The following is a 13,237-nucleotide window of genomic DNA, read 5'->3' on the forward strand; positions in this document are numbered from 1 at the left end:
TTTTAAGATTTTCTAAAGCCTTCTGAGTTTACATTCTCGTAGCAAACTTTCTCACACATGTTCTGTAAATAACTTTTTGTTTTGTATTCCTTCACAGAGGCGGAGGGATTTGATAGACTAGTGATTTGTCGAGTGTCGTTGGAGAGGTGGCACTTTCACCCTCCAATCCACTGTCACCTTTAGAAAACTATAAATGCTAGAGTCAGAAAAAAATTAATTAGTCTTTTACCATGACAATAGCAGCAGCTAGTGTGGTTCTTTCTCGTGTCCTATAGTGACATCGGCCTTTCTCTGTGTCACCCTTTAAAGCACGTGCACAGCAGGATCTGCAGTGAGGTAGGGAGTGAAGTATTCATGTTGGGAAGCATCCCAAACTCACTCAGATCTGTTGAGATTTCAACAGTACCCAGCCATCTGTGACTCATCCTCGTGTTTGTGGCAGCTGGTGGAGAGATCCTCAGAGCAAGCAAGGCTCTGATTCCCTGCCTGCTCCCACAGAAAACAACACCGTGTTCCCGGTGCTTTGTCCTCACCAGGGGACAGGACTATGATGCAAGATAAGTTCATAAGAAGAGTATGGTGGTTGTTTACTGCTCTGAAACACGCTCCATTTTCAGCTACAGGAAAATTGTAAGAGTCATTATCCTTGCTGAGAGCTGAGCTACTTCTCCAAAGAAGCTGGCTCCATTTCCATCTCATTTAAATTTGAGAGAACTGCTCGTGTCCCAAAGCTGAATGATTTTATCACCCCTTCACCAGCCCCAGCATACGATGACAGGTTTTTTTTTGATCGAACCAGAGAATAACTTTGCTGAGAGATCTCCCAGTTTTCACCCATCTGAGGAGCCCTGATGTTTCCTTAGAATCCCTTTGCCCCTTTGCTGCAAAGATGGTTTGCTCTGAGGGCAAAACACCTCTCTAAGGATTGAGAGCACAGGGAGGCTTCAGCAGAGCCTCCAGATCAAGCTTGAAGTAGGAGCATCTTTTTTTGAGCTTAAAGAATATGTGTAATTTTTCATTTTTTTTTAAAGTGTATGTTAACTCCTTTCAGTAAGAAGAACTGCTCATGGAGCAAAATGTGCAAACCTGAGTTAGGATGCTAAAAGTTAATTGCATTGCTCAAAAATGTACAGAGTAAAATCTAAGGGGCCTTTCCTTTGGCACGCTCTTTCTTCCTTAGAGAACTTCCTGAAAACCCCTTCCTTGGATTGGTGACTGTGCACTGTCTTGGAGCCAAAAAGTTTTTGGCAGAAAGGTAAATCCAAAGTATCAGTCAGCAGCAAAGCACTCGAATGCTGCTGCGGGCCTCCAAATTAATTTCCAGGACACATGTCCATCCTGGACAAAGATTTTCCTTTGCACAGCCAAGTGCAGCAATGAAAGCAGCAATTTCCACTGAGATTTCTGCCCAAGAACAGATCTGTCACAGATTTCACCTCCCCTCGATTAAAATATCTCCAAATCCAAACTGGACAGCTTGGTTCCCTCGAATGTGGCTGGTCCTGAGGATCCTGGGCTGGAATTTCTCCCTGTCAGCCATAGAGGGAGCCGTGCTGGGAGGCTGGGATGTGGAAGGAACTTCGGCACAATAGGAATTGCCCGGTTTGGAAGGGAATTGTGCAGCCCTGATCTGCTCCTTAGGGTTTCTGGCCAGCGCCTTCTGGGGTGAATGACGGCGACCTGGGTGGATAAAGGATGCTTTGTGTGGTCAGATTCAGATACCTGGGGGAGGGGAGCAGGGAATGAAGCAATTCTGTTTGTTTTGAACCAAAACAGTCCCCCCACCCCCGCAAAAAAAAGAACTAGGGAAAAAATATATCTTTATATATATATATATAAAATAAACGAGAAATACTGAGTCAACTTAGGACATGGTGTTTGATCCGAAATACAATGTTCCATTTTAGAGTTGAATTTCCTTCTTTTTCTAAAGTCAGGTTTTTCAATAAAACCTCCAAAAGGTTCATTTCAGAAACACCTACATGAAGTCAACCCCTTTGCTTTGAAAACACTTTGGAATGAAATGTTTTGAAGTTTAAAAAAGAGCCTCCTGTATTAAGCTTGTTGGTTTTGTTTGGTTTTTTGGAAAAGGGTGCTTGTCAAATTCAGCTCAATTTCATGAGTGGTTTATGTCCCTCCAAAATTAAACTCTGGTCAAAATTACTGTTTGCTGCACAAATTCACCCAGTGTATCTATGGATCTGCCGAGGGCAAAACGGAGCTTGTGATTCAACCCGGAGCTGTTGGAACCAGGGAGGAGAACCCAGCGTGTTCACACAAAGGAAACGATTCAGCTCTCTGCAATCTAACCCCAGCTTCCTTTCCAAGGGCATCTGGAGTCCCCTGGCTCCACGGGGCCAAAATTCCCATTGTCCCCACGAGGGGTTAAAACACGAAATGAAGAAAACAACAAATGGAGAAAGAAGAAGAGCACGGGAAGGAATGGCCCTGACCCATCTGATTTATTTGCTTCCAAGAAAATAAATACGAGTGTGAGACATGGAAGTTGCTTTTCAGGCATTTTCTAATGACTTGGATGATCCAGTGAAACAAATGAGAGCAGCCAGGAGAATGCTCTGCTCCGAAAGGGCAGGGAAATATTTGCCAATGCAGCAGCTCTGCAAATGTGTGAGGCTGTTAAGCTCCTAATCCCATGTCTTATTTTTATGAATTTTCACACTAGTGGGATATAATGAACGTTGAACTCAAAGACATTAATTACTCGGGTCCTTTTTTTGAGAGGAATTTCGATGGAGTGTAACGTTTTAAATTACAAGGTGTGAAATAAACTCTACAAAACTTACAGCTTTAGTGGAGGAACTCCAAAATCAAATAAAAATGCAAAACCGCTGATGAAGTCCAATTTACTGTAAAATGCCCTGGATCATGGTGTTCCAGTAATTTTTTTTTTTCCCTACATACTTTGGTTAAAATAATTTATATCCGCTGCAGTGTTTATGTACCTTAAGCTTTATTTATTAAAGGATATGTATATTTCAAGCCCAGTTTTAATGAGACATGCTGAAATCTGTAAGGTACAGTGCGACTTTTGTTCTAATCAGCACTAAATCTCTTCTCTTTACTTTTTCTGTGTTGAAAATATTCATGTTGGACGGAAAGGGCCGTGTGTGTATATAAATTTCAGAAACGTATAAATATATATGTAAAGTAATAAGCAAAATTTATTTCTTTTTTTCTATCATCAGGGCAAATACTTCATCATTGTTCAGCCTGAGCACTTAAAATCACGGATGGATTTTATCCTTGGTCTTAGAACGGGACAATTACTTCTTTTTTTTAGGCAAATTATGTATTTGCCAAAGGCTGTGCTTTAGGTTGGCTGAAAATGTTTGGGAATTCACATCAGCTTGGCGAACTGTTTTGGCAAAGGAAGAAAAAGAAGTCCAAGGGTTTTGGCTTTGTTTTCTAATGAAAAGCTTTGAGATTTCATTTCGAACCAACACCCTTAAACTAATGTTAGCATGAACTAAAAAAAACTTGGAAAACCGAGAAACTTCTTGAAATTCTGAATTAAATGGGGCCTTAGAGATGTTTCTTGGGGGAGCTGATTTGAAAGTTTCTTCCTGTGCTTTTGTTCTTGCAAGGAAGCAGAAAATATTTTTGCTTAAACAGATTAATTTGAAAACTATAATGTTTATGGCTGTTTCAGTGTAGCATTAACATTAAGTTTGAAAATTGTATTCAGTTTAAGGAACTTAATCAAACTGGTGCCATATTTTCAAGACATTGTAGAAAGCCTGTCTTTCATTGACACTTCAGGATGAGATAAAAGGTATTTAACTGCTTAACCTTTTCTGATCGCTCTCAAATATGGATATGAAGCAAGTCATGCAAGTGTCCCATGTAGTCCCTAAACCACTACTGAACAATGGTTCCTAAATCCCTTTAATTGTAGTAAATGGTACCATGGATAGGAAACAGCCTTTGATGAAAAGGAAAAAGTCCATTTTGCCAATTTTTGTTTTGATTTAATGAAAGAAGAAAACAAAAATCTTTAAAGATTCCTGCCACGAAGAGGGGAAAATTTCTCTGTTTTAAGAGATGTGGCAAACAGAAAATTTCTGGTAAAAACCAGATTTGCTCAACTTTTGGCTAAATATCTATGTTTCAGAGGAAACCTGTAAAATATAGAAGGTTTCAGGTCTGATGAGTCTGATTTCCTCACCATGCTTCCCTCTGCACAGAGAACTACATCATTTTCTGATGAACCTGGAGACACAAGTTCCCAGCAAAGCAAAGTGAAATCTGGGAGCAGAGTGGGGAGGCTTCACTCTGTCTGTCCCATGGAAAATGTTTGCTTCAGAAATGAATGCATTTCTCAGAAGTGAACCCCGAAGCCCAGAAATGGCTGAGCAAGGAATTTAAAGGGAGAAACGCTGGGAATCAGGGAGCAGAGTAATAAAGTACAGGTTTGTTCTGTAACAAATTCCAGCACTTGCGAGACTCTTTTAGACATATGGAAGTCCATTTAGGAGGAAAATTGGTTGCAGCCGCTGACTCAGAACCTGTTGGAATCAGTGGAAACATTTCCATTGTCTTCTGTCCTGAAGAAATGGTGTTTCTGTCCTTCCTTCCATCCCTGGCCTGTGCTCACTCTCTGGGCCATATGGATTTCATCTCCCTCAAAGACATGCAAGAGAAGAGGGTTTGGCTGTTTAACAGCATGATGGAGCTGTGTGGACAGGAATGGCTGATTTCTACTTGATTTGCTACAAATCAGGTAACCAGCACCTTCGGAGGAGTCACCTGGTGCATCTGGCTCTCGTATCCCAGAGCTGAACGTGGCTTTAATCACATCAGCACGTTAATTGTGCCCCTCAAGACGAGCTCAGAGGAGTGAGGGTCTGTCTTTCTGCAGCCACCTGATTCCTGGGTTCTGACCATCACTGCCAGGCTATCCCTGAGAAAGAGCACTGGGTCATTGCTTCTCTGCATAGTGTCCCCCTTCAGCTATTTCACACTTTTCTAGGGTTAAACCCAAAGCTGCCCGAAGGGAATGAGTGAACCAAGCCCATCGAGAATTAATCTTAAAGGGCTGACTCCTGTTTCTCTTTCTGCAAGGCAGGCTCTCAGAAATGGGGGCACAGAAGGGGTTGGGTGCTCCCAAGCACTCCCTGTTCTCACAGGGTGTCACCTCCAGGCATTCAGGGATCACTCTCTGCCCCCTACCACCGAGGCCAGGACAGGTCCCCACGGAAGGGGTGACAACCTGCAGAGCAAGAAATGTTCCAGTATTTCAGCCTCCAGAAGAAAACATTGGTATTTTCAGATGAGAGTTAGGCTTGAGGGAGTGCATGAGAGCAGATGGGTCAGTTCTCCCCCCCTGCCACCTCAGACCCTCTGTGTGGCCCAGACAGGTCCCTTCCCTTCCCTGCCCCTCATTCCCTCTGATTCCCTCTGCCCTTCCCTTCTGGTGCTCTGTGGAGGGTAAGAAGTGCCCTGCACAGAGGTGCCTGTCTCCTGTTTGTAGTGACAAGCCCAGTGTCAGCTGCAGCAAAAGTGGACGTGCCACCACAGAAACCTTCCCTGAATCCAGTTCTGGTATCAGCTGCCTCTGCTCGCCTCCTCTCACCATGGAGCTGGGAGCTTTGTGGCAATCTTCGCTGGGTATTTTGGACAATGAATGTGTTTCTTGCCATGTAATTAAATTATCCACTTGAGAAAGAAAAAGATGTGGTTTTGTTCCCATTACAAAAACAAACAAACAAGGACTGATATTTATTACAGGCCGAGGCTACTCAACAAGTGTTTTCTGGAACTCTAATAAATTGCTGAAGAAAGTTTACAGCTGAGCCCTAAAGATGGTTTGGTTTTCCAAGGGGCTGGGATGTATTTATTTCCCATTTTCTTAACCCACAGTATGGTGAACAGCTTAACGTGCTCTTTCCAGGGTTCAGATGGTGTCAACCCAAACCCATGCTCTTCACCCCGAAACAGTTAACCACTTTTTAATTAAAACCACACCAATTATCCATTTGCAAGTTTCACATTTATTTTTCCCCGTTTGCTCAGCCTGCTATTTGGTTTTGCTCCTACTTCATTAAAACAGCTTCCAAATTTTTTTTTAATAAAAAATTTAAAAAATAAATAAATAAATAAAAAAACCCTAAAACCTCCAGCCACACACCAAACCCAAAGAACAGAAGTAGCCAGCAAGGAGCCTTTCAGCCAAAGTGAGGATCTTGTCCTGTGCAGATGCTGTGGGCTCTCTGTCCTGTTGTGTTGCCCGTGCAAAGAGTAGCCCAACAGTTCAGCAGCCAGGGACTCTCACCCTGCCACAGCTTAAACCCTCTCCTCCCTTCAGGCACATCATTTGTGCCCAGAGATGAGTGTGGACAGATGTGGGAGCAAGGCACTTAAACACAAGTTGGTTGTTAAGCACGTGCTTAAGTATTTGGCTGGATTAGCAAACTGGTTTTGAAGGGTTTGCATTTAGAGAAAGCCCCCAAAACATTAGAAAGTTGATTTTTTTTTTTTCTGTTCATTACTGGGCCTGCCAATGACATCATTCGTTTGCAAGATGAGAAAAAGTGTTTAAACTAGATTAAAAAAAAATTAAACAAGACGCAGTTTTAATGGCCACTTACAAAGGAGATTTATGGACGTGCATAAAGCTGCTTTCCATGGGAGAGGGACTAAGCTTTTAACAGTTACCTTCCTTTGGATTTTTTCCCCTCTTGCAATATAATACCCACAAATATTTGTGAGTTGTGACTGTGCTCTGAAGGGTTTGTCCTCTTCCAGAAAGGGGGTGGAGGGAGAAAAGAGTGGTGCCAATTTGTCTGCCCAGACTCTGATTATGGGAGGTGGTGGGTTTTTTTTTTTCCTTTCCTGCAGGGGAGAGAAGCTGGTGGGACATTTTCTCTCTCCGGGGTTAGGGATATCTGATACTCAGCCCAAGAGCAGTCCAGCAGACTGAACTTTCATCTCCAGCAGCAAGGGATTTAAAACAAAAAAACCCAACCAAACCTTGTGGATAAACGTCTTAGTTAAATTTGCAGGAGATCTTGGACTTTCTGCTGGGAAAATTAGGACCATTTGAAGGTCTGATTGTAAGGAGCAGAGTGTGTACATAGAGCAGGGGAGAGAGAGATCTCTTGGAGGAAGGAGGTGGTTTCAATACATCTATTTATTTATTTGTGTGCCCTGGGCCCTGCCCTCCTCCCTCCTATCCTGCTATCCAATGACCCTCGGTGCTGATTAAAGTTCCCGGTGACCTCTGAGTGCTTTTGTTCCCCTGCCTGGTAATAAAACCCCGGTTAAACGGCCGGCTTATCCAAACCCAGGGCTCCTTACACAGCCAGCTCTGGAGCCAGCTCGAGTCTGAGCCCTTGGGAACATGCAGCTCAGCCCTCATTTAGCCTGGCCAGCCCTGCTTAGCTGGCCTGGGGCAGGGGGCAGTGGCTGCAGGTCCTGGTGGCTGTCTCAGTGCCACCAGGTCGCTGTCATAGGGGAACAGTGTGGGAATCCAGGGCTTCCCTCTGGCTGCCCTGGCAGGTCTGGGACCCTGGCAGGGGTCAGGAACCCCCTGGACAGAGCCCCCAGAGACACTGGCTGTGATCTCTGGCCATGGAAAAGAGTTTTCAATCTTACAGGATCAATTACCAGCTCTGAGTGTTTGATATGAGTAATAATTAAGTGTGGCACGGGTTCAAAAGTAAAATTTTAGGATTCTAGATGAGGGGTCCAAAGGGGACAAGATGGAGGAAATTGGGTGTGCCTTGTCCTTTTTCTCCTTCTTCATGCCCTCCATGTTTCACTGTGGTGTTGGCATTTTTCTGTTGGTTCAGGCTGGGGACACACTGTCCAACGTAGGTGACAGATATTGGCACGTTATTGTAAATCCAGCCCAGGGAGTTTCTGGTATTTAATGTTTGTAACATCCCACTGAGGGCAGAGCCCCACACGCTGCCCTGCAGGACAGAGCTGGGCAGGGCAGCAGAACATGTGAGAGATAAACAGAATAAACAACCTGGAAACCAGCACAGACCAATTATGGCTTCTGCTTTGGCAGCGGGGCTGACAGACAGAGTCTTTCTACAATCTCAGGATCATCAATACCTCAGATTCTGACAGAACAGGACACCTGAAAGTGCCACAGCCTGGTTTCTTACCAGGCAGGTAAATCCACTGAAGTCCTCCAAGGTGCTGGAGCAATAAACCCAGGCATCATCCTTGTGCAGGACTGTGCCCATGCTCAAACAGCTCATAGCCACTGCAACAAAACTGTGGTGAAGAGGTGTTTGTGCTGATGCTTCTGTGCTTTCCTGGTGGAACCCGTGGTCGTGGGTTGTCTTGGGAGGCCACAGTGTGTGACATCTGCCCCCTCCAGTCCAGATGTGGTCCAGCCCTGGGGCCTGAAGCAGGGCTGCCAGCCCCATGGCATCCCCGGCAAAGCAAAGCCAAGGGAGGGAAGAGCTGAACTCTAGTTCAGATCCGCAAGCAGCCAGGCTGGGATCAGGACATTCCTCACAGCCCCTCTCCCACTTGGTGGAAACATTATGGAAAAGGGAACCAGAAAAGCAGTTCTTGCCATTGGCAGCTGGTGAGTGTGCCTGTCATCCCTGTTGAAAGCTAGGTGACAGCAGTGGCAGCTCTGGCTTAGAATGTGAAAACTGGGACTAGTAGTTACAGACAAACTGATAAAGAAATTTCCACTCTCGCAGCCCCCTCCTCCACTTGTGTTTTTATAAATGACAAGGCAAGGGAAAGGCTCCAGTCTAGACTGGGTTGGAGGTCTGGGCAAGGCAGGTTGGAGCCCTGTTAGTGAAAACTCCAACCCAGGTGCTGCACAGCCAGCCCAGCTGCCCCTACTGTGAAAATCAAACCTCTGAGACTTGGGGGTACTCCCAGGAGCCGTCCAGAGGGGCTTGGCAGGAATACCATTCAGGAGGAGTTGTCCCTGGCTGCATGGGGCACAGAACTCCCTCCCCAGCCCTCAGCTGAGCCTGCAACAGAGTGCCAGCTCCCCTGAAGGTTCTGTTGCTGTGAGGTGGCTTCATGCCCCCCTTGAGTAACACAAAGCTTTCCATCCTTCCTCCCCACAAATGGCCAGGGGAGATGGCAAAAAAATCCCCTCAGCTGCTATCCTGGGACACCTCCCTTATTACACCTGGTGCACAGCAAAAGGAAAAATGCAAGTACATGGCCTTGCCCCACCATCCACATGGGGCTGGAGCACGTGTGCAAGTGTTCTCCTGCCTCAGGTTCTAAATCTTGTACAGTGTCAGTGCTGTGATATTCCTAAATATGTTCCCAGAGCCAAGTATTTATCACCCCCGTGAACCAGTAACAAGGCACCTTGCTCTGACTGGAGATGTGATAGCACTTCCAGGAATGATTGTGTGTGCTGTGAACTCAGCCTCTGGTTCAAAATATTGTGCAGAGGAATAATAAATCTCAGTACTAAATTGCTGCCCCATTTAAGCTTTGATTAGACTCTGATGGTCTGTTCACCCTGGAGCTGCTGGTATTAATCTGCATGCTAAACCCTAATTATAAACTGCTCACAGCATTTCCAGATGACATCAAGATGTTTGGGATTAAAAGAAACCCTGATGTTGAGTTTACAGCTTGGAAGGACTGCAGACTACCTGATCCCCACAGATGTAATAACACACCTCTGTGTGGGGAGGAAAGAAAAGAGGGAGGTTTGGTCCAAGTGTGTCTGTAGCAGGAGTTTGTGGGGGACAGGTCTGGCTATGAGCACACACCCCTAAAATCCCCCCCACACCTGAAAAAGGATGTGAGATGCACACAAGTGTTCCTGCAGGTGCTCCCTGTGCCCAGCTCCAGGCAGAGCTCACCCAGCCCTGACTGCAGCAAGTGCAGAAGGGCTTCAGGCCAGCCATGAAAGTGAACCAGCACGACGGGATGGCTGGGGGAAAACTTCTCAGGGGGAAAGAATTCTGGTTTGGCTCCACAGCACTGTGGCATCAAGGAGTCCAGCAGTGGGGATCTCTCTGGGCTGGGCAGGCCATGGGACACTGTGGATGCAGGCTGAGAAGAGCCAGAGGCAGAGGGATGCTCTGAATCCGTGCCTCTCATCACCTTTCCCCTAAGGAGCCGTGGCTGAGGTTTTGGGGTGCCTGTGTTGGAGCACTCCCTCTGCAAAGCTGCTCTGGGCCTAGGAGAGGAGTGGACATCATTTGTGCCCTGCTGCCCTCTCAAGCACCAATATAAACTGCTTGCACCCCATCCAGGCCCTCAAGAGAGCAAAGCTGGAGGGCATGCAGCATGTCTGCAAACAGCTGAGCACCTGCACAGAGCAGGAATAGATGGTGTGTGCACTTTGGTCAGGTTTCCTACAGACACAAGCTTGTTCTGGCAGCCAGCTCCTGCTCCTCACTGCCCCCCTGCATTATTTTCGTATTTAATTTCTGGGATGAAACGCATTTGGCAGATCAAAAAAGGGCTCTAAGACTTCACACACTGAAAATGAAGTAGGGGAGACCCAAAGGACTTTCCCTCACTGAGCAAAATGCTTCTTCACCTGAATGCCATGATACAATCACCAGCTGAGGACACACACCCGGGCACCACAGGTTCTTCTGTCTGGTTTCTTTTATTCAAACCCAGGTGGAAGAAAAGATACTTAGGGCACCTGAAAGAAGGGGGCAATCTGTGCTGGTAGAGGCACAGGGTGTGGTGGTCAGGATGTGAGGGCAGGGCAGAGGAAATCTTGGCTTTCTTGCTGCTTTGCACCCTCCTGCATCCCACTAATGCCAGCCCCAAGGGGTGTGAGCTGGGGATTTTACAGCTGCTCATCTGCTCTGGCTGTTTCTTGTTGGCTCCAAGACCCTTGGGGGGCTCGTCAGGTCCTGTTTGTTGTACCCGAAAAGTGGCACCAACACTGTGGAGCTCCAAAGCTGCTGTTCAGAGAGACATGAAGGGAATGCTCCTGAGGGTTTATAGCATATTGGGCAGCCCACATTTTGGGGGTGGGAACCACAGGAGCTGCCAGTGCTGGACTTCATGGGAAACTTCAAGAATCAAAAATACACTCCTAGTTAGGGGCTTTCTCACTGGCACTGCGGGGTGTTTGTGATTTTCTATGAGAAAAGAAAGCGGAAGCAAAATGTGCTGGTCATCTGCAGAGATGCAGATATTTGGGGTTCCCCTTCTTGAAATACAACTAGGGAAAGGAAAATGGGGGTTTCTGCTTCACTTTCTCCCAGTGTTGGACATGATCACAGCAGAGGGGAGGTAGGTTTTGAGGCAAGGCTCCAGCTGGTGAGTCTCACTGATGTTCTTCAACGTGACAGCCACTTTTGGGAGCTGGAAGGGCAAAACTGGGGTCTGGCTGTGGTGTGAGGCTGAGCCTTTCAGCTGTGGGTGCTTCACCAGGCAGACTTCTGGCTGTTTCAGGACTTCTGGGCTTTTTATTCTTCTCCTTTGCTAGAAGTAGTTCAGAGGCTCCTGCCCTGCTGGGAGTGTGAGCAGAAGGCAACCATTTGCTGGACAGCTGGGAGAGGGAGGAATGGGGCTGTGAGCAGGCTCCAGGCAGGTGCACATTGGAGAGGAAAAGTGGGATGGGAGGACAGAGGGGAAGGGGAGTTACCTGTTCAGCTTGACACAGGGCAGTGGTGAGGGAGGAAACGAATGTCTGATCAGCTCCTTGATGGCCTGTGGGATGTTCAGAGGGTGCCTGGCTCTGCTGCCATGGGCCATCTGTGGCATGGCAGTCCTTCCCAGCCTCAGGACTGCGAGAACTGGGGTACCCTATCACCTCTGCTTCGGGTCTGATGCATCATAAACTGAGGTGGCAGCACAGGCACTATCCCTGTCAGAGCCCAGGAGGTTCCCACTGCACTCATTTCCACATCCTAGGTGTGCCTTGGCACAAGGCCTGTCTGGCCAGAACAGAGATAACTGAGAGATGAACTGCAGCCCTGTAGTGCTCTGTGCAGGCATTGCTCCCAGTCTCCTTCCTCCTGGGACAGACAGAGTTGTCAGAGTTCCCCTTGGATTCAGCTTGTCCCTCCCACCCAGTGACAGAAATCCAGTTACGCCGTAGGAGGGGTTCAGGTCACGTTCAGAATGTGAATCAGGCAGCCTGTGTTGGAATTCAGCCTGGGGGTGCTGCACGTGAGGGGAGCAGCCAGGACTCACCTCAGGATGAAGCCTCAGTCCTGGAGCTGGGCGCTTCCTCTTTCCAGGGGAAATTTGGGCTGCATCCCCAACCCCAGGGCTGGCAGGGAGCATGGTCTGAAGGATGCACTTAGGCATGAGGAGATCTCACCAGGGATGTCAGTGAGGGCATTGCTGAAGGTGGCACAGAGACCTCTTGGTCTGGTTTTTGTGGCTCCTCTGACACCCCAAGGCTAAGAGCAGACCCCACTGCCCGTGGAAAGGGATGTTTATGGCCGGGCCTCTGCAGCACCCACTCAGGACAGCCAGCTGCAAACATCCATTTGAAGCAGGTCAGGGAGAAAGAAAGTAAACCCCAGCTCACCAAGAAAAGAGGCAGCAGCCAGATATCTGGGAAAGGCAGAGAAAAAGGGGCATTTCATGATTAGGGTATGTACAGGTGAACACACACCCTGCCTAGCCTGAACCTGCAGAGCCACAGGACAAGATGCCAATATACAAAAGCCAGCCAGATACAGCCTTGCACACCCATGTGAAGGCACAACTCCTTCCCCATCCAACATGTGGACATGTACCGGAGGACATCACACAAGTTCTCCTTCAGATGCAGAAGAAGTCACTGTGCTGCATACACAGATGCACCCGCAGCATTTTGGGTGTGTGCACACCCACATGCTTCTGTGCACACGCACGACTTGCCCCAAGGTTTTTTGTTTTTTTTCTTTTGGCCCTTCCATCCAGTATCCACCAGCTTTGTCTACCCCCACAACCCCCCAACCAGGGTCCAGCAGAGCTCTGCAGCCCTGCCCTGCTCATTTGGGTCTTTGAGACTGCAAAGGGTAAACTGGGACCAGAGGTGCGGGGTGGGGGGGGGGGACTGAAAGCAAACTAATGATGAAAATGTCTCCTCCATGCCTGTGCCTTAATTAAATGCATGGAGAGGCTCGGGAAGCACATCTGTTTTCAATCTGGAGCCCTTTGATGGCATCAAATGTTCTTTCCCCAGATCAGGGGGGATGGAAATTCTGGGCTGGCTGTGGCAGCTCGGAGCCCCGGCTGCAGCCCCGGGAGGCAGCGGCGCTCGCTGGCCCGCGGCCCCGGCCCCTCGCCAGCCCCGCTGTCCCGG

The sequence above is a fragment of the Lonchura striata genome, chromosome 8 (assembly GCF_050655825.1).
Source record: "Lonchura striata isolate lonStrDom1 chromosome 8, ASM5065582v1, whole genome shotgun sequence".
Lineage (NCBI taxonomy): Eukaryota > Metazoa > Chordata > Aves > Passeriformes > Estrildidae > Lonchura > Lonchura striata.